At 42.7% G+C, this 20,512-nt stretch overlaps 1 pseudogene; it reads right to left on the bottom strand.

Annotated features, from left to right (window-relative positions):
* Positions 1-1,605: 1,605 nt before the first annotated feature.
* LOC146190314 (uncharacterized) lies at positions 1,606-16,678 on the bottom strand (annotated as a pseudogene).
* Positions 16,679-20,512: the final 3,834 nt, after the last annotated feature.

Raw genomic sequence — 20,512 nt, 5'->3', positions numbered from 1 at the left:
AAACTTGTTCCCTGAAACATTCTGCACGTCCCAATTAAATGAGAGAGGCGCCTTCATTCCACACCTTTACACGCACCCAGCGATGCTTCAGTGTGGGCCCTCGGCATTTGCTTCTGCATATCAACAGCGCTGCTTTGCACTTTAATGGAACATGACTAGTATCCTCCCTCCTTTTAACAAGCTTAGCCGAATGTCAGGACTTTTGTTTTACAAGCGCACGTAGCATTTTAACTCGGCGTGACAGTCAGTGAGCTGGAGTCAAGACAACGTATAAACAAACGGCCCGCACTGAAAAGCGTGCGTCAGCGCTAGCGCGTTGTTTAAGCGCAGGTCTGAAATGCACTTACGTCGCCCCTCACTATCGACCAGTCATATTTACGTGGAACAATGAGGTTAAGTTTTACATGCCTTCTTTCCGGTGGATTTGTCGGGCCCTTGCAGCTCATTGGTAAAGAGCTACGGAGTAAACAATGCTCTGTCCCCCTAAATCAAAATTCATTCGAGGAAAGAAACGAAAAGGAGGTTACGAGTGCTTTCAATTTGAGTTTGTATTCAGCGATATATTTTGAGAACTAAAAGTATAAGCAAGCCCGATAAAAAAACTACCAGAAGCGACCTGTCTTTAGCGACTTGGCGAGAATTCGAATTCCGTTGCATTAAAAGACCCGTCGCAATGAAATTTTTCTGCCCCATAAAACTAGCGTCGAAACCTCCGAGGTGTAGAGGTTCTGAACAACTTGATTCAAAATGTAATAGATACCACCGAGGAGGAGGAGGAAGATGAGGAGGAAAGGCAGGGAGGCTAACCGGTAAAGGAACTGGTTTGCTACCCTGCACTGGAGGAGAGGGGTAGATGGGTATAAAAGCTGTGGGTGAGAGAGGGATGGGTGATGACAGTAATATATAGACAACAGATACCGATACCAGTGTTAATAGTGCTCATTACTCAGACTTACGCATTTGTCGGTATTCTTAAGTAACAATTAGACTAAATACAATTGCCCACCATCATCACCCCCTGCCTACCCCCTCTCCAGAGCAAAGGCTCCTCGCTTATCCCTCCTTCAAGAAACTTTCTATGCCAGCTCCATCTATGTGATCACCGCAAACTTCCTAGTCTCATCCGCCCACCTAACTTTTTGCCGCCCCCTAATACTCTCTCCTTCTCTTAGAATCCAGTCAGTCACATTTAGAGAACACCCATTACGCCCATACCCATTTCTCGTTCTTAATTTCTATTAGGGTGTGATTAACTCGCGTATGTTCTCTGATTATTTGCGCACGCTTCCTGTCTCTTAGCGGTAAACCTTCCAATTTTTGTTCTGTAGCTTGCTACGAGGTCCTCAATTTAATACGTACTATTTTCGTTAGCCCACAATTGCTAATTTATTCTAATTCCACTAAATAATTCATTTTAATACCACTTATTACAGCTACCAAATAAACAAATTACTATGGTTGATTTCACCACAAGCACGAATACTTACAACAAAACTGCATAGACCAATTTATTACAGGAAACACAGGGACTTCAATGGTTTCTAATCAATCGCATGAAAGTTCCAAAAGTGTTTCCAGTAATTTCCTTATTAAACTGTATGTTCATTACATGCGTGTCTTGCATTTGGTCACACCTGCAGAGAAGGAAAACGAAGACTTTTTTCTGTTTGCCAGAGATGCAAGAATTTTAAAGAGCACCCGAACGTTAGAGCTGTACTCACTGCGCCATACCTGCTGAGAGTTGCGGCGTACGCATCTGTAAAATCGTCGACTGTTCTCTGCATACTGTAATAAGCGTTTGAGTCGATATTTACAGTTTCTAGTACAAACCTGCTACTTTGTGCATGGTTTGAGGCAAAAATAGTGTATAGAGGAAGTGTCGATCTGCTACGAATCGAGGCTTCCGGCGCAAATGTTCATCCGAAGCGAGCAACGTAAGGATGTAACCGTCTATCCCGGATCAACAACTCACAGAGAAAAAACGAACTGCTGCGCCCACAGCAGAAATTGAAAGTCAGTCTCGCAATTTTGCAGCTGGGTGCCAAAATGCGTTTCTACACAAGCTAGACGAGACCAGCCCTACCCTCAACTACTGCTTGGAAAATAAGACCACCCTTCTGTTGTCCCGTCCCGTCAAACGAACGTTGCCTGACGGCCGCAATAGGGGTGCGCTACTGGCTAAAATGTTCATTGGGCACCTAGAATTCTGCCAAACACATCACTCAAGCCAGCAACTTCATCGGCGCCGGTTTTGTTTGTTCAGGAAAGCACTGGCTCAACTTCATATATTAGGAAATTGAGCTCATTATCTAGGATATGAAAATTCTAATTCTGCTGTTATAATATTCGTCTACGCCAGTTTCAAGGAAAGTGTTAACAGTCGTGATGAAACGCACAGCACCAATGTTTGATAGATTACAAGGTCGACACGGCTTATGAGGCAATCATTATCAATCAAGCGGGTGGATCTCTTCTTGTAGCAGAAACGCATTCCTTGGTAGACAAATGGACCGATACTAAAGTGTACGAAAAGTAAGGACAAAACAAATGTGGCATGCATGATCCAAGGCCTTCGAGCGATCAATGTGGAGTATTGCTAGTTGTTCTTGAGTGTTTTTAGAAAATTGTGCAGACATTTACCTGGATAGTTTTAATGAAACGGCCCCTCAAGCAAATATCTCATGAGGTGCCAGGGCAGTGGACGCTTTAAAATGTTGCCTCTCCATCAACAGTTTCGATACAGGTTTAGAGTCTATAATACATTCCTCAACATACTGCCGTTTTCTTTCTTATTGATGCTTCCGTGGATCGGCACAATGTGACTTTTGGGGCACGTCAGCGACATGATCCTGATATCCACACTGGTGGTGAAAGCATGAAGTAGAACTGGACTCAAAAGAGCCCAGGCGTCTTTGAAAGTGACAGGCGACCAATAGCATCCTTTATACCTCTTAAAGTATGTTAAGGTTAAAGGAGCACTTATTGTCGAGAACTCACCTTCTAAAAGGGGCTTAACCACGAAGGCGAAGCCAGCCAGACCATTAGCACCAGCTACCTGGAATAATAATTAATCCGCATTGATCCAACCTAATGAAGTCGTCTCTCGGTGGAGGCGAAATGCAAGGCACCCGTGTACTTTAGGACATTAATGCACTTTCAAGAACCGAAAAGTGTCGAAATTATCAGCAACCTTCCGCTGTCAAGTCCTTCATACCCTGAACCGCTTTGATACGTTTGACCTTATATACCACACCATACACTACAGCAATTAAATCCGCTCTAGTAGGCACGGCGTTACCCCACGGACTGCGTACACTCACTTGCTTACACTCCACACACTATGCAATTGTACCAACTCGCCCAACTGTCCATCCTACTTGTTAAACGCCTTATGACACTCAGTGTGCCATTCCTGACGACCCTGTTGCTCGAAGAGCAAGGCGCAAGTGGCGCGGGATGAAATAATAGTAACCCTGCTCGATTCTTTATAACTGCTGAAGCTAGGAGCCCAAAACTAGCATGCTCCACTGAATGTAAGCTAGGAAGTTCAAAATTAATGTGAAAAAGGTTATGAAGAATTTTCAGTAACTACTTTTCTTCAGCTTGCATGAAATAGCACATTATCAAACCAACCTTCGATTCGCACTTCTTGCAATAAATTTGCTTGCAAGCAAATTTATTGTGTTATTTAAATAAGAAAGGAGCGATTAATTTACATGTCCTCCGAAATCCTCGCTGTCAGTTAGTGTAGCATTGATGTCCCAAAGAGCTCGTCGAGACTGAAGCATATGACTGGTACAGTTATTAATATAAACAATAATAATTTTGTGTTCAGAGCAGATGAAAATCTGGCTTTATGGAACAAAATGCGTTCCGGGTAAAGGGACCTTCACATACTTGAATCCATATCTCACAGGCATCCAAATTTCTTCTGAAGCATTTTATAGGAGCATTATGTCAGCCAATATAATTTATTGTCTAGTAGGCCAGTGTTTTCAGTGATGATAATAGCCTGTATAGTCTTGTATCGACTTGAATCGCTACATTTGATTGGTACAGGTCTACCACTAGCTAGGAGTGCGCTCACAGTTAAACTCTCTTGTCATAAAAATGTGACATTCACTTATAAAATAAGCATTTAGGTTTCCAGACAGTCTATTCGCTTTAACTAATAACTGGAAGCGCAAACTTTTTGTCAATATACACAGCCCGTCATAGATCTGATGGTCGTAACGTATGGACGGCCACTCTCTATTTACTCTACAGATTGTTAGAAAAGGACATGCCCTTCTTAAGGAATAAGAGCCTACCCGCGACAAAAACTCAAGTGTGTAACACGCAAACACTGGTAAATTCTGCAAGAAAACGGCGGTCTTATTTAATTGCATCGTCGCTTTCTGTTCTGTTCTCCTATACGGCAAAAATGCGGGCGTACTACTCGAAAGCCGCCGTCGCAGTTGTGCCAGTTTTTACTTAGAAAGAAGCTAGAGGGCATTCAGTATTGCAAAGTTCAGTGACTGGGCGGTCGCTATGATGGACTGCTAGAGTTGTAATACGCATCAGTGGCGTCATGCAAGGAGAAAGATTATATTGCCGCGAAACCTTCAAAACAGTATTTGTTGTTTTTTAACAGCCGCCGGCATACAGGCTTATCACTCTGATTCTGGACCGCGTATCAGTTCCGTAATCTTTGTTTGTTAATGCTCGATGTCGCGAGTCACACCTTTATCAGTTTTGTTGTAGCGCAAGATGCACCGAGATCTGTCTCGAAGGTTCCGGCCACTTGGGTGTCTTTCCACAATGTTCCAGCCCGTGCTGGTAGCTGTTTGCGAAGTTATCTAGATTGTTCTGTGCAGCCTTTAAATTTAACGTTACCGAGTGTGACGAGCATTCTTTGTTCGACGATCGACGAGCACGTTTGTTTCTATCGCCGCCGCCGAGTTGCTTAGTTCTTTTGCGGGCGCAAGTCAGTCCAAATAAACAGTTTCTTTAGTGCAATCATCGACCCTTCAATCGTGTCGTCGACCTCGTCACCACTACGTGACAATATTTGCGATGCGTATATTTCCAACGCGGACTGCTTTGAAGCAAAACTAGCACAGCATGCATCTCCTTTTCAACACTCGCCAGGCGCTTGAGCACAGCGCTGGCTTCCATGAGTTTGAAGCTCTTGAAAAATGCACCACTTTCCGGCCCTGCCTTCCGCTGCAGAATACTGAGTAGACGACGTAGCGATAGCCATATCCAACTACTTATCGCTTTATTTGTTTTTCTTCGCGTGGATTTATTACAGACATTTATGTGAAGGTGGGGATATATACATAGTCCACTTACGAAGCAGCCAGATACTGAGTGAACTGCAGTAGCTTGACAGAAAACGAACACAAAGGTGTAGGTTAACCAGTCTGGAGATTCCCCCGAGACGCAGTGCATGTGAGCGAGGTAATTACGTCAGCTAAGCATTGATATAAGGCTAAAAAAAAGCTACACAGCTTCTAAAGCAAATTTGTAGCTCGATAGGAATTATTCTTGGTCTAGGGTTCGAACTACCAATTCACCTACTGACACATCGCAACTAGTCGAGCGAACCTGGTTTACTAAAGCGTATTGTAAAGCGAGAGCAAATCGATTGATTCTGCAGTACATAAGAACGCTAAATCCCCCGATCGGCCTCCCGTTTAAGATTTTCAAGTCAAGGATATCTCAGTAAATTAGAGCTCAGACATCACTGCTGCTTCAGAAGAAACGGGCATATCATTTGGGATTGGTGTCGACTCCTTAAGACCAAGGCGACACTAAATTATAAGACGAGGCCATCCAGAGACTGCACCCGAAATGTTAAGCTGCTTCCCAGCGGAAACCGAATGTAAAGCTCGTTTGTACACAGATTATCTTCTGAAACTAGCGGCGCGGAGCAACACAGGAACGGGCTTCAGGCGAGCAGCACTCTCCGCAATGCGCATAACATGGTCGGACTAATGGACCTCGTGCTTCCTCGATTATGGCTACAAAGGCCATTTCCTGTCTCGCCCCCAGCGTGTGCGCTCCCGCCGGTGGTCGTTGGTGTCGCAGTGTACGCATGCTTGTTCTGACTGCAAACTAACTTTCACCATGCAACCTTGTTAAGTGGCCCGATGCGCTGGTCTCGTTCCTCGTGTCGTTTCATAAATATCATGTTGGCAATCATATTCAATCAATGTTTGTACTCCCACCCCTTATGTAATACCCCCAATGTGGGGTCTTTAAGGTAATAAAGTTAAGTGAAGTTGCTTAGCAGCAGCAATCCTTATTTTTTCATCTTCTTTCTTTCTTTCTTTCTTTCTTTCTTTCTTTCTTTCTTTCTTTCTTTCTTTCTTTCTTTCTTTCTTTCTTTCTTTCTTTCTTTCTTTCTTTCCTTCTTTCTTTCTTTCTTTCTTCCTTCCTCTCTTTCCTTCCTTCTTTCTTTCTTATTCCATTTCTCACTACAAATAAAAATGGAGCCGGAGCTAAAGGCTCATAGCCTAGCAAAGACTCCTGCACCAGATAGCGCAATTCGGCATTTTAGTTATTTTAGTGCACACCGATTACAAAGCAGAAAAAGGGTACAACTCTCAGTTACATAAAATCATTTAAACTCTAATGCAAAACTCAACATTTAGATTATGTAGCACTTTGATATTACAAAACATTATACAATGCACAAGAAATGCAAATATACGTAACTATTTTCAGTGAAGATCCAGAGTAGAACGAGAGAAAAAAGATGGATACACAGTATGAAAAAGCATGGACTGAACAAGGAATGATGGAGAGCGTTAGTTCGCAAGCCGAGCCAGCGTTTCGACAAGTGGACTTGTCTTCGTCTAGGGAGCGCGATCATCGCTGGCGGGGGTTGAAATACGTTTTTGCTTCCGAAGAATAAAAGCCAAGAACGGGTAGGGAAAAGGGTGGGGAGAAAGGAGTCGGACTAGGTGTGAAAAAATATTCCTTCGCTATGTATTTCTGAGCTTGGAGCTATTAGAATGGGCAAGCATTAGCATCGCGTCACGTGCGATATAGCTCAGGTCAACAAACCTGCGCAGTTGAACGTATATAACACGTATATGGCACAGCACCTCCTTTGGGTTGCTAAATGAAATATCTTGCTGAAGGAATATCTTCGTTGTGCTCGTTGACATTAAGCTCTTTTTCATTCGCTTTGTCCCTACTGTGCGCATGCCGTCTTGAGGACATCCATGCTTTACATATAACACACGCATTTAATATGAACGATGATGTTAGGAGTTGGGTGTTGTGTGTGCGTGTATTTCTCCTTTCGTTGCCGTCTTTTTGTCCTTTCCCAGTTCAAAATGAGCGAGGAAAATCAATTGCCCAACCTTGGAGCTTTCTCAGTAAAATGTCTACACCTAGAATTACCTTACCACTACGACTTTTTCTCGATGTTTCTTGAACTGTTCATTGCCAAACTCGTGTTTTCTGTTAGTTCAAATCACTCATCGGCTAATGAGAAGGTATCCGGCAATGATGTACGGCGCGCGGCAGTTTAAAACCGGCAACTAAAGCTCATGGCAAAATACACCGCCTAAATCGCAGCTTGTCTAATGAATAAAAACAAATAAATTCAGGACTTTTCACACTCCGATTCGCACTTCATATGCAAACATTAGAATACAACTCCGATGTTACATGCAACAGAGCATTATTTGGCTTTCATCCGCACTACGTATCTCGCGTTACTAAATTTGCTCTTCTAGATTTCTCCATGAAGCTTTTAACCTTATCTTGTCATCTCGCTCACATTCATTTATTTCTGTCTCTCAACCGTAATTTTAGCACGTGTTTCATGCCTCAATGCGTCGTCTTCAATCCGGTGCGTAGTATTTCTGCTATCTTCGAAGTTTTGACACCTTTAAAGATCGCTTGCTGGTTAGAACTGCTGCAAGCCCGCTACTGTGGTAGGGGTGAGCTCGTGTTCGTAACCTCTGAATGTTCGAATAAAGCTAAATCCCTTAATGTTCTTATCTTATATTTTTTATCATGGAGTCAGTGCGAGGTATCTCTTTACTTCTGTGCATGCGTTCTCTTCACTTCTGTGCACGTGACTTCCTTCTTCAAAAAAAGAAAACAAAACTGAGGTGCGCTTTCCCGCGCTCTTTAACATAGCTTTTGGTTTCTTTATGCGCAAGTTATTTTTTTATGCACTCCAGATTTTTAGGTCATCTGTTGCCTGCTGCTTGTCGAGCTTTATTTTCATATGAAGTCGCCGATAACGGCCGCTCTAACGGTTCATATTCATGTTCATAACCGAGTGCGAAAAAGGAAACAAGTATGATTGAATTCCTTCTGCAAAGAAATAATTAAGTGACATAATGTACTTCATACTCTGGCTGCTCAGCCGGCACACAAGCGATAGCACTTAAGCGAGCTGGAGGATGTAATTTATGAACTGAGGAGAATAATATTAATAATAATAATTATTATTATTATTATTATTATTATTATTATTATTATTATTATTATTATTATTATTATTATTATTATTATTATTATTATTATTATTATTATTATTATTATTATTATTATTATTATTATTATTATTGATTTGCTTGGCTATACCCGGTGTTTCAAGAAGTCTGTCGCTAATTCTAAAATTCTGAAAAAAATGGGCTTCTTGAGGTATGAAGATGGCTTCGGACGCACCATATTTTCAGTATTCGCGGACATCAGAAAAAAGGTTGATGTTATGTAGTGGGCTAGTTAATAAAATTACTGAGATTTCAATATTTACCTAAAGAAGTTAGGCACCTGGCTGAGTTATAGGCTTCTAAAAGGATGATGCAATGGCCATGTCAATATTTAGAATTTCGAAAAAGCTATTTCCAACAGCGCTCTAGCTCAACAAAATTTCGATAACTCACGACAAACAAGCGAGCATTCAAAAAGCTCGCACTCAAGAAACAAAGCCTCAGCGCCATCACTTAGTGGCGGCAGCCGTGCGCAAAAAGAAAATAATAATGGACAGCTGCAGGCTGCTCAGTATCCAGGACTACCGGTGTAGTCGGTGCACTACGTTGGATCTTGAGAAAATCGCATGGCATTGCCTTCACTAGCCACATGTACGGCATTGCCTCGGTTAGGAGCGATCATGTGCATTCTCAAGCTTCGTCCTATAAGTGTCCTTTTTCTCTCTGGCCTGTAGGAATAGCGTGTAGCTGAACGATCTTCTAAGCTTGTACAGTTACAGTCCCCTTGCGCGAAAAAGAACTAAATTATTCCCTGCAACTCCACAACTCACGCGTAAATAATCAGCGAACCGGCTAATGCAGCGGCCGGCAGAAGGTGACGACATTTTCTCACCAGATTACTCCGCCTTAGAAACACCCTTTTTGGACTCCCTCCCACTGCCCCACAGGTTATGCACCAGAGAAGAATAAATGCTCGGCTTCTTTAGGCGCAACGCTACTACAGAGCCGTGGCAAAGACATACACGACTAACTTGTCAGCTGCACGAGCGTTATTAGAAAATATATCCAGCGTGCACTGCACCGCTCCAGCGAAATTCTGGGATTAAGTCTTCCTGTGTACGAGCTTAAATCCTGCCACCGCAAGCCTTCTCAGCACATAATCAGAAAACTGGCCATGCATATCACTTAAATTCTTGTTGTCGGACTACGGTTATTTTATTTTTACGCGCCCTTCATGCCAGCAGGTCAGCTGTCCTCGCATAGCTGAATCCTTGAAACGCTTGAATGCCTCAAACATTACAGTGAGAAACGTGTTTTTTTAAGTGGAAGGCCAGACTGAAACTCATAAGTATTAACACTGACGTTATTTGCTCTCAATGAATGCGCACCTTGCAGCATTACCACCAGTTAGGCAAAGCGTTCGTAGCACTAGTCTTAGTTCTATTCCTGAATGAAAAGTCATCTGCATACGAGGAGGTCAGGGCGTGAATGTTGGCATGCTCTCTATCGGTAACACAGTGCATAGTTTGCTCTCTATTGCAGCCACGAGATCAAAACACGTTCGTTTGGAAAAACTTATTCATGGTTATACATGGGGATGTATTACATATTTATTTATTTATTTATTTATTTTATTTTTTATTTATTTGTTTATTAAGGTTACCCCTAAAGGCCCTCCAAAGGAGGGTATTACATAGGGGGGGGGGGGGGGGATACAGTTGTGAAAAAAAAACACGATGCAATTAGCAACAATTACAATAAGAACAGTTATATAACATCAAAAAAGGAAAGAAAAAAAACACCAAATATTCTACACATTTCCGTCACAGCGAAGTAGCTCTTGGGAATTATTTATGTTAGTTTCTGTAGCGATGTGCGATGGCAAGTTATTTCATTCAATGATAGTGCGAGGTATGAATGAATTGGCATAATAAGATGATAAATGACACTTGGCGCGTTTAACTTTGAAATCATGATCAAGTCGTGGAAAAATGACATCAGGTGACTGAAACAAATCACTGCGCAGTAGTGGATGGTGATAAAGCTTATGGAAAAGTGTTAACCGAGCGTGTTTACGACGACATGATAAGTCTTCCAGTTCAGCACGTTGTTTTAATGCTGTGACGCTAGTGAAAGGTGAGTAGTCTGAAAAAATAAAACGCACAGCACGGTTCTGCAAGGATTCGATGTTGGTGATAATATAGGCTTGATCAGGGTCCCAAATAGCCGCAGCATATTCAATTTTAGGGCGTATTAGAGTGATATAATGACAAAAACAAAAGAATCATTTCATAAAATAGGCATTGGTGAAGTTTGTTTTCCGCTATCGTCTATGGCATTCTTTAACTCAATCTAAACAACCTCGAAATTCCGGGAAATAACGCGACATTCATACCACAGCAGAACAAATTTTAACCTAGCAAGCAGCTTGATGCTACATTATTCCCCTGTCACGCCCAATCAGTGTAAGGTGCTACATTATTGGGGACACATAATCTTAGCCTTTAAGGGCATGACGCGAGAGCGTAAGCTACCAGCCCATATATAAAGTCACGCTTCAACCAAGCCGTATGGACGTGCCTGCGTATCGTAGGGGTAACAAGAATGAAAAGGTTCTGGCAGGATGATTCTCATATCACCCTCCCACATGAAAGGAGCGACCCGAGTTGGCAGTTCCTGCCCGTGGCATAGGGGTAACGTGAATTCAAATTTCATGGCAGGCTGATTTTTTAATTAGGAGACCGTAGCAACGCCTCTTCACAGCGCCTCTTCACGGCGTAGCTACAGCCCTCCGAGGTCTCGCTTTGGCTGTCGTAGTATTGCTCTCGCAATAATAAAATCCTAAAACTTTTTTTCTCTCATACTACTCAAGAATCATGTGTTCAAGGAAAGCCCAGTGTTGAATGCATTGGAGGAATTCAAAGATTTAGTGGGATAATCCTGCCACAGTTATTCCGGGATCCCGAATACGATTTTTAGTGCACTCTACCCTCGGACACCTGCGCTGCTCGCAAGCAGCTGCAATCTACAAGGGCGCAGCTGTTTAGGTGCGTTCCTTGGATTGGACATTGAAGTCGTAGAACACCATCGGCGTAACCGGAAAGGCGAGCGTATGAGGGTAGTCACCACTCTAACCATAGATGAAAAAGAAGTAAGGTTACCGTTGAAACCGGAGGGAAGATAAGACAAGAGCGGAGCGTGGCATGCTCCGTCTGTGGCGGCTACTCCAAAACGTGCCGCTGGCGGACGGGCTCACAGCGGCGGAACTATTCTCTTGGATCGATAGACTACTGAGGAGTGCGGACCAAAGATCATGAATACGCTGCAAACAAAAACTATCTACATAACGTGTACTTAGTATCTGCGCTGACATTAGAATCGCCATATATCTCAATCATCTTGTCGCTGTTGTTCTTTGTTAGCACAGGACACTGAGCTTTCTCTTTTTATACCCGTGCACTGCACAAGCTTAGATATCTCAGTTGTCATGGTTAGTAAAGCAAGACCGAAATAACATCGTAAGATTATAAAACTTCTGCTCCACTTCTTAGTGTGAAAAAGACGCAGTGATTAAATCCGTTTGAACAGCCCTTCCACTTTGGCAACAGTGACTGTCAGCACGAAAAAAGGATTTGTACATTCACAAATTCCTCAGTTGAATCACACCAAACGAGAAAGAAATAAGGGGAATATTTTAATGTGATAGCATCAAAGCCGCCGTTCTCCAGACAATGCGGCATCGGCTATGCAGGAATTGTGAACGAAAAACCAAAGGCACGTCTCAGGCATGTGGCTGTTGGCCCGGTGACATGGCCACGCACTGACTTATTCTCGGGTTTGGCAACGTTACGCGACCACATGACGTCACGGATTCTGGAAGGCTCAGCCAACTCGGGCCTTCCATTTCAGATGAGGCGGTGAGATCTGAATGGTTCCTTTGGATCCCGATTTAGACACTCCGCCCCTCGGCCACGCAGGTACAGCTTGGTTAATGTGGGGCTACATATCTATGTCGCATGATCTCTCATTTAATCTATCAGCTTGCGCCCGTGTGATAATCAGAATGTATGAAAAAACACACGCACAAATTAAAATATTGGAAATAAATAAAATCAGAATCTACGCCATTTACAGTAAATAATTAAGTGTTTTTTGTTTTTTTTCTCTTTTTGGACTCTGTGGTCACGCGTCTTTAAGCAGCGTAACCGATTGGACAAATTTCTGTTAATACATTTTCAGTCAAAAAATTTGCCGTTTCTCATTAAGGTGTTGTCCATCTTGTGGCTCCGTTGCACGGCGTAAAATATGACCCCTACAATTCCCTCACCCGGTACTACGCGCGTTTAAGTCTTTGACACCTTGGGAGCAAATATTTGCTCACGCCCCCGGATTCCTTTGAGTTCAGTGCTTTTGGCAGCCTGTTGCTGAGTTATTACTCTCTCACTTGAAACTGGCACGTTTATTTTATCGCAGCATATTCTCTTCACTGATTGCTGAAAAGCACGGTACTATTCCACGAGGTTAACCTTGTAAGCAGTGCTTCACTTTCGCAGTATATTACTCTAGTTAAGGCTGGTGTTGTGAGACGTTAATCCTTCTTTGAAACTGGAGGCAGAGCAGAGGGACTCATGACACAGCCCCCACGCAAAGCTTACTGCGCCATGATGCATGCAGATGCAAGGGGCAAGATGCACTAAAACAATGACACAAAAAATGATCGGGCAACGCATTTCATTTGGGACAACTCGCTTTCCCATCGATTCTCGAGTCATGCTCTCACAAAGCATCAACGAGATTTCCAAATTTCCGTACTATTCTACTTTCGATGCTTACTGATCATGCAGCAGGGGGCTGAGGCCACGTCAGGCGACCGAGCCTCATTTTAGGCAAATGTCTAAGAAACAAATAAAGAAAGAAAGCAATAACCTTGACTATTAGTGTGGATCGCTAGACCTCGCTTTCTGGTTCGCGATTTCTACGATTACACTTCTGCAACTTAGTTCGTACTCTGTAAATACTGTCCTTAAATTATAAATTTGAACTGCATGCATTTGTTATTTCCTTTTTAACATAAGTGGCTAATCTTGTTAACATATAGCACGTTCCCACGAACACTTTGCAAAATTCTTAAACACGGGCCGTTGAAATTGAAACAAGTTATTTCCTGGAACATTTACTGCGCCAACACGGACGCACTTTTGTGTCATGTTAAAGCTATATTAGCCATAATTCACTCAATAAATTTACAAACAATCCAGTTGGGTGTCCAGGGCAAAGCTAGAGCTCGAAGCCACCGAGAATACGATCCCATATCAGTTTCGTTTTAAGTAAAAAAAAGTAGCTGCCGGCCATTATCGCTTTACTTTACAATGTACATGATATGCCCAGCGCAGCGGGCCTCTCTAGGACTCCAGTTATACCACCACACTGTGGCACTAGGCAGCTACCAAAGATGCGAAACTCTCCAACCCCAGCCCTTAAAAAAAAAAATTACTGTATAACACCGGGCAAATCCCTAATTTCAAAAAGAAAGAAAAATGATCAGCCGATGATCAGCCAAGCGTATTCCCTTGATATTTTCACTGACCAGAATTTTGACGCATGCAAGCATCCTTGTCCTTTCATGCGGGGACTGGGGCAGCGCAGTCACTTGTTCGCCGACTATTCTAGTTCATTATTTTCCATTGCGTTCCTCGGTTGAGCAGTGCGGAGAAAAAATATTTCATTGTCATTTTGTTTTTGTTTTTTTGGAGGAAAACAAATTCACCTAAACACAAACTAATACAAACGTGAAATTTAAGCCAAATGAAAAAGTAGCGCTATGAAGGCTGTTCTATGGTATGCTTTAAATTTAGCTTCGATCACCATGGGGCTCATTGTGTAGAGATAATATGTTCATTTCGCCTAAATAATAACGTAAACATCCGAATTGGACTCTTTCAAAAAAAGCACTTCAGAACCGAGCAGCGTTATGCTCGAGAAACTGTTTCTGCAACATTAATCTACGTCCAGTTTCCGAAAACACTCCGAGAAGTTCGAAAATAACCGACTGCACATTCACTGCCTGTTATCTGCGGCATTGTCGCGTGTCGCGTATATCACGCTCCTGTTCCTAGCACTGACCGGAGACGCAATGTTTCCAAAGTTCTACCTTGGCAACGCAAAGATAAGCCAGATATATAGACTTGGGGATCAGGAACTTCATCTACTTAAATGTAGCATACTAAATTCCACTTTAGTAGCGAAAGCCTGGATGGAAAGCGACCATCTGTTATCCTCTCTTCGCACTACATGTCCTGCCCATGCCCATTTCGTCTTCTTGATTTCCACTAGAATGTCAGTAGCTTGAATTATTTCTCTGACCCACCCTGCACGCTTCCTATCTCTTAATGTTACCCCTACCATTTTTCGTTCCATATCCCTGTGCGTTGTCCTCAACTTAAGTAGAACCCTCTTGGTTAGCCTCTACGTTTCAGCCCCATAGGTGAGTACAGGTACGATGCACCTGTTGTATACTTTCCTGTTGAGCGATATCGGTAAGCTGCTAGTCATAATCTGCGAGTGCTTGCCAAATGCGCTCCATCCCAATCATATTCTTCTTGTTATTTCCTTTTCATAGTCCGGATCTGCGGTTACTACCTGTCCTAAGTAGACATATTCGCCTACTACTTTCAGTGCTTCGCTACCTAAAGTAAACTGCTTTCCTTCCCGAGGCTGTTGTACATAACCTTAATCTTCTGCATATTGATTTTCAGGCCTACCTTTATATTTTTCCTGTCTAGGTCACCAATCATTCTTTGCAGTTCATCTCCTGAGTTACCAAGGCAATGTCATCAACAAATCGCAGATTACTGAGGTATTCTCCATCTACCTTTATCCCTAACTGCTCCCATTCCAAGTCTCTGAATACTTCCTCTAAGCAAGCTGTGAATAGTACTGGGGAGATCGTGCCTCATTGCCTAACACCTTTCTTTATGGGAATCTTGTTACTTTCCTTATGCACAACTATGGTTGCTGTGCAGCCACTATATATCTTCCAGCACTTTCACGTACGGCTCGTCCACCCCCTCATTTCCAAATGCCTGCATCACCGCCAAGGTTTCTACTGAGGCACATGCTTTTTCGTAATCAATGAATGCTATATATAAGGGCTGGTTATATTCCGAGCATTTTTCTATCACCTGGTTGATGGTATGGATATGATCGATAGTAGAGTACCGCTTCCGAAAACCTGCTTGATCCTTTGCTTGATTGCAGTCTAAGATTGTCCTGATTCTATTAGCGATTATCTTAGCAAATACCTTATAAGTAACAGAGAGTAAGCTGATTGTTCTGTAATTTTTCATGTCCTGAGCGTCGCCTTTCTTATTAATGAGGGGAATGTTTGCGTTCTTCCATGTTTCCGGTACCGTCGATGACACCAGGCACTGCGTATATATGGAGGCCAGTTTTTTTAGCACGATATCCCTCCTGTCCTTCAACAAATCTATAGTTATCTGATCCTCTCCTGCTGCTTTCCCCCTTTTCATAGTTTCTATTGCTTTCTTAACCTCGTCCTTCGTCACTGGTGCAACGTCTGACTGTTTTGCCCTAGCGCCAATCTCATTACGGTCCTAACTACTTTAGCTACTGTATAGGTCAGTATAGAACCCCTCGGCTACTTTGACTATCTTGTTCATATTCGTGATGACGTTTCCCGCGTTGTCTCTTAGCGCATACATCTGATTTTTGCCTATGCCTAATTTCTTCTTCACCGTTTTACGGCTTCCCCCGTTCTTTACAGCATGCTCAATTTTCTCCATGTTATACTTCCTTATATCGGCCACTTTGCGCTTATTGATTATATTTGATATCTCTGCCAATTCTATCTGGTCTGTTGGATTGGAAGCTTTCATACTCCGGCATTTTTTAATCAAATATTTCGTCTTCTTAGACAGCTTACCGGTATCCTCTTTGACTATCCTACCGCCTATTTCTACAGCTCACTCAGTAATGATATCTCTGAAATTATTGTTTATTGCTTCTAGGGTAATGTCGCAGTTTTTGGTTGCAGCTGAATATCTATTCTGTAGCGAGATACTGAACACTTCTACCCTTCCCCTCAACTGTAATTTATTGATAGACTTCTTTCTTACTAATCTGTTGCGTTCCTTCTTCAGATTTAGACTAATTCGGGACCTCAGCATGCTGTGGTCACTGCTTCGCACTTTCGCGATTACCTCTACATCTTGCATAATGGCGGGGGTTGAACAGTGTTTGAAGTCAATTTCATTTTCAGTCTCCCCGTTAGGACTTTTCCATGTCCATTTCTGGTTCTTCTTTTTGCTGAGGAAGGTATTCATGATTTTCAAGTTATTGCGCTCTGCAAACGCAACTAGTAACTCCCCCCTGCTATTCCTAGAACCAATGCCATAGTCACCTACTGCCTGGTCTCCTGCCTGCGTTTTCCCTACCTTGGCATTGAACTCGCCCATTAGTACAGTATACTGCGTTTTTACTTTTCGCATCGCCGATTCTACATCTTCGTAGAAGCTTTCAACTGCCTGGTCATCATAACTACATGTAGGTGCATAGGCCTGTACAACCTTCAGTTTATACCGCTTATTAAACCTAATTATGATATCTGCCACCCTCTTACTAATATAGAATTCATCTATATTGCCCGCTGTATACGTATTGATAAGGAAACCTACTCCTAGTTCTCGCCTCTCCGGTAAACCTCGATAACACAGTATATTCCCATCCTTCAGTACAGTATGCCTCATTTGGCCTCCTAACCTCACTAAGAACTATGACATCCCATTTCTTTGTTATTATTGTACATAGTGACTTCCTTTTGGTATCTGGGTCTGACACATTTCGAACAAAATATATCTTAATTATCACTATACAAAAATGTTTGAACTAGCAGTAGTAATGTGCACTTTATCACTCCGTCAGGTCCATTGTTATCCTGGCCGTTTTCCATTCCTCCAGCAAGGCTATCGCTGCAAACCACCGTTGTTCTGTTTTGTTCCCATATTGTTCTTGCTGTTGTCCCGCTATAGAAAACAAAATAACATAAATCTACATACTTTCTTTCCACTGCATGTCCGATGTTGAAGACATTTAACGTTTGCGCATTACTGCGTGAACGGGGGGAGCAGAAGAGGCGGCTGATAATTAAAATGCTACAAAACCACATCCGCAACCTTGCGCGTATGTACCGGCCTCCGTCTTTTCAACTCGACCGCCCTACCCCCTTTAATGTTAAAAGACACATACACGGACTAAACAACAACGAAGATTGAATTATTTCTGCAGTGAATTTTATTCAGGGAATGATGTGATACCATCCCGGTTCTACGCCTCGCATTTTCGTTTTGTCTCCACTGCGTGTACTGACAATGAGCTGAAGGAAACAAATCTGTGCCGGTAATGAAGCTTGCCAGGTTTTTTCGCCTGCCAGAGTAACGCTGCTTCATTTTGCCTAAATCAAAGTATTATTTAGTTGTCGGCCGCGATCCTATATTCAGCGGCTGAACTTCACAGCAAGCGCGATGTGAAGCGCTACCACAAAAAGTTTTGACAGGTAGCCGCTAGAGCTTAGTATACAGTCAGAAGCAAACATGAGACTGGACAAAGATCATGTCCTGGCGGCGAGCATAGCGGCTGTACTGTTGGCCTCCAGTGTAGCTAATGAATGGTGCCACAAAGTGTCGGGCGAAGCTGCCCCGATGAAATATGATGGAACAGCGCCGGGGCCCGGTTCACATATTCTAGCGAGAACAGCGCTTGGCGTCGCCGCTGGACAGCCAGGCGGAAATTAATTTACACACGTCGTCGCTCGTGGAGCCCTTAGCAGTGCTTGAAACAAGGCTGAGGAGAAGGAGCGCATAAAGAATAAAAGAAAGTCAAAAGGATCACATTTACTTTCGCAAGATACCATCACCAGGACCAACACTTATGACATGTGAAGCGTTTATTATTACGCTCGTTCGGGATATTTTCCTCACGCTACAGAAGGCACGACCGTGGTAAGTTTGTCGTGCCTGAACACGGGAGAGTTTCAGCGGCGTGCAGCTTCGCAGAGACTGAGAAACAGCGGCTACATATTCTAGCATTCTCCAGACTAACCGTGGCCATGGCTTTTAGAGGACTGGCTGAGTTGATTCATGTGATAGTGGCTGTTTCTGCCCATTCTTGTCGTCGGTTTTGTAGAAAAAAATATGAAATATACAAAACTCTCTAACATAGTTACAGTTATAGCTTCAAGAATTTTATATAAGCCCCTTTCGACTAAGGTGCTTGCAGAGGTTGAAGAAATACTTTTTCACCGCTGCTATGCGGGCACGCTCGACCGCTTGTCATCATCACGTCGCCTTGTCCTAGGCACATATTATAGGGACAAATAGGTTACAAAAAAAAAAAACAACTATGTAGTACTTTCCGCCCATGGTGGCAGTAGCCATTTCACCGCGTGTTTCAGCCGTGAAGTTGGCGTGTGTCGCTGTGATAGCAGTTTTATTATGCCCTCTATTTACTAGGTTGTTGTTTATTCAATACAGTGCAGCGAAAAATATTAAACGTAATAGATCAACACAACCGAATTCGGGGCGTGCCATGCAAGAGTACCTGCCCGCAAGTCCCAATTTTCGATACACGAGATGATGCAGTGGCCGTGCAATGGAGGTGAAACATTACCCTGACTAGCCATAGAATGAATTGAAGGGTCTCTCGGTGACAGTATCGGCCAATTCATATGACCATAGGCCATTTACAAATTAAACTTTTTCAAATAATTACCCACCCCCCGCTCCCCAAGAAAAGAAAAACATTTTTTTTATTATTAAACTAGCACTAAAATGGTTACTCTGATCGAGCAAAATTTGTTGCAGATACCCTTTATCTTTCTCACCAACTCTTCTTTAATATGAAAGAGAGCGTAGAAATGTCAACTTAATTGCCCCTCGTTAGCTTTCCTAACCCGAGGAGAATTTTACTTACCACATTTCTCAATCTCTGTCTGACCAACGCTTGGCATCGACTAAAACATGAAGGAGAAGCTCACTTTACAGCTTGTTGTGAATTATCTCTCTAAAGCCACCTGGCCGCGGAAACATCTACCTCCGTCAGTATGAAGGCCGGCGGAGATCCGAAAAGCGCTATCCGGTGTATTACCCAATTATATTTCTACTGGGCTCACGAGAGTCACACGAAAGCACTTAACAGCAATTACTTACCAAGTAATTATATAAATGTACAGTAGCAAATATGTGTGTTGTTATTCATTCGAAGCAGCCGCGACCGGCGAAATTTATCTTGGCGTCTTCTTAGCCTTTGCAGTTTCACGCCTTTCTCCTCCCTCTACTGTTTTCTATGCCCTATTAATAATGCATTCCAGCTTGTTGGTTTTATTACTGTTCCAGCTAGACTTATTTGTTTAATTCCTCTGCGATGGTTAATTTTAAAGGTTGCTTGGAGGAAAGGACAGAAACAAAGACAGAACAACAGAGCAGCAAACATCGTTTTCAGCATACGTTTTACGTCCCCTATAAAAAGTTCACTTATGCTACATTTCGGCTCCCAGCAGCTTTGTTAAAACATTACGGACACTTTCGGACACGCGCGTAGCAGTCACTCTCATTTATGCAGTGCAATGTGTTTCATTATAAAACGAAGATGACGACGATGCCATCATTATAGGATAAGAAGGTCTCCAGCATGCGAACAGATGTATGGACTTGCAATCCGAACACGTCCGTAGGCCTTATTCCAAAGCCTCCCGCATCGCTTTACAGCCACAAGAACAGTAAGCAAAATAATGTATTTCGGTCTTTTTCAAGAAGCTCATATTGGTGTTTCGCCAAGACTAGTGCAGAAACAAGGCTGTTCCAGACCCAGCTTTGTCTTTTTCTTTCTTGGTACTGGAGTTTTAAAGACGGTATATACCATAACCCAGAAAGTTCGGATGTCTTTTTGAAAAGAGTTCCTGACTGTACTTTTTTTTTTTTTGCATATTGTATAGCTTCAAGGAAATAATCAAAATATCGCAGATCTTCCTTCATAATAATGATGGTAATATCTAA

Source organism: Amblyomma maculatum, chromosome 4 (genome assembly GCF_055883805.1).
Source record: "Amblyomma maculatum isolate TAMU_Amacu chromosome 4, ASM5588380v1, whole genome shotgun sequence".
NCBI classification, from domain to species: Eukaryota; Metazoa; Arthropoda; class Arachnida; order Ixodida; family Ixodidae; genus Amblyomma; species Amblyomma maculatum.
The sequence above is the reverse complement of the archived record's forward strand: the minus strand, read 5'-3'. Positions and strand labels throughout refer to the sequence as shown.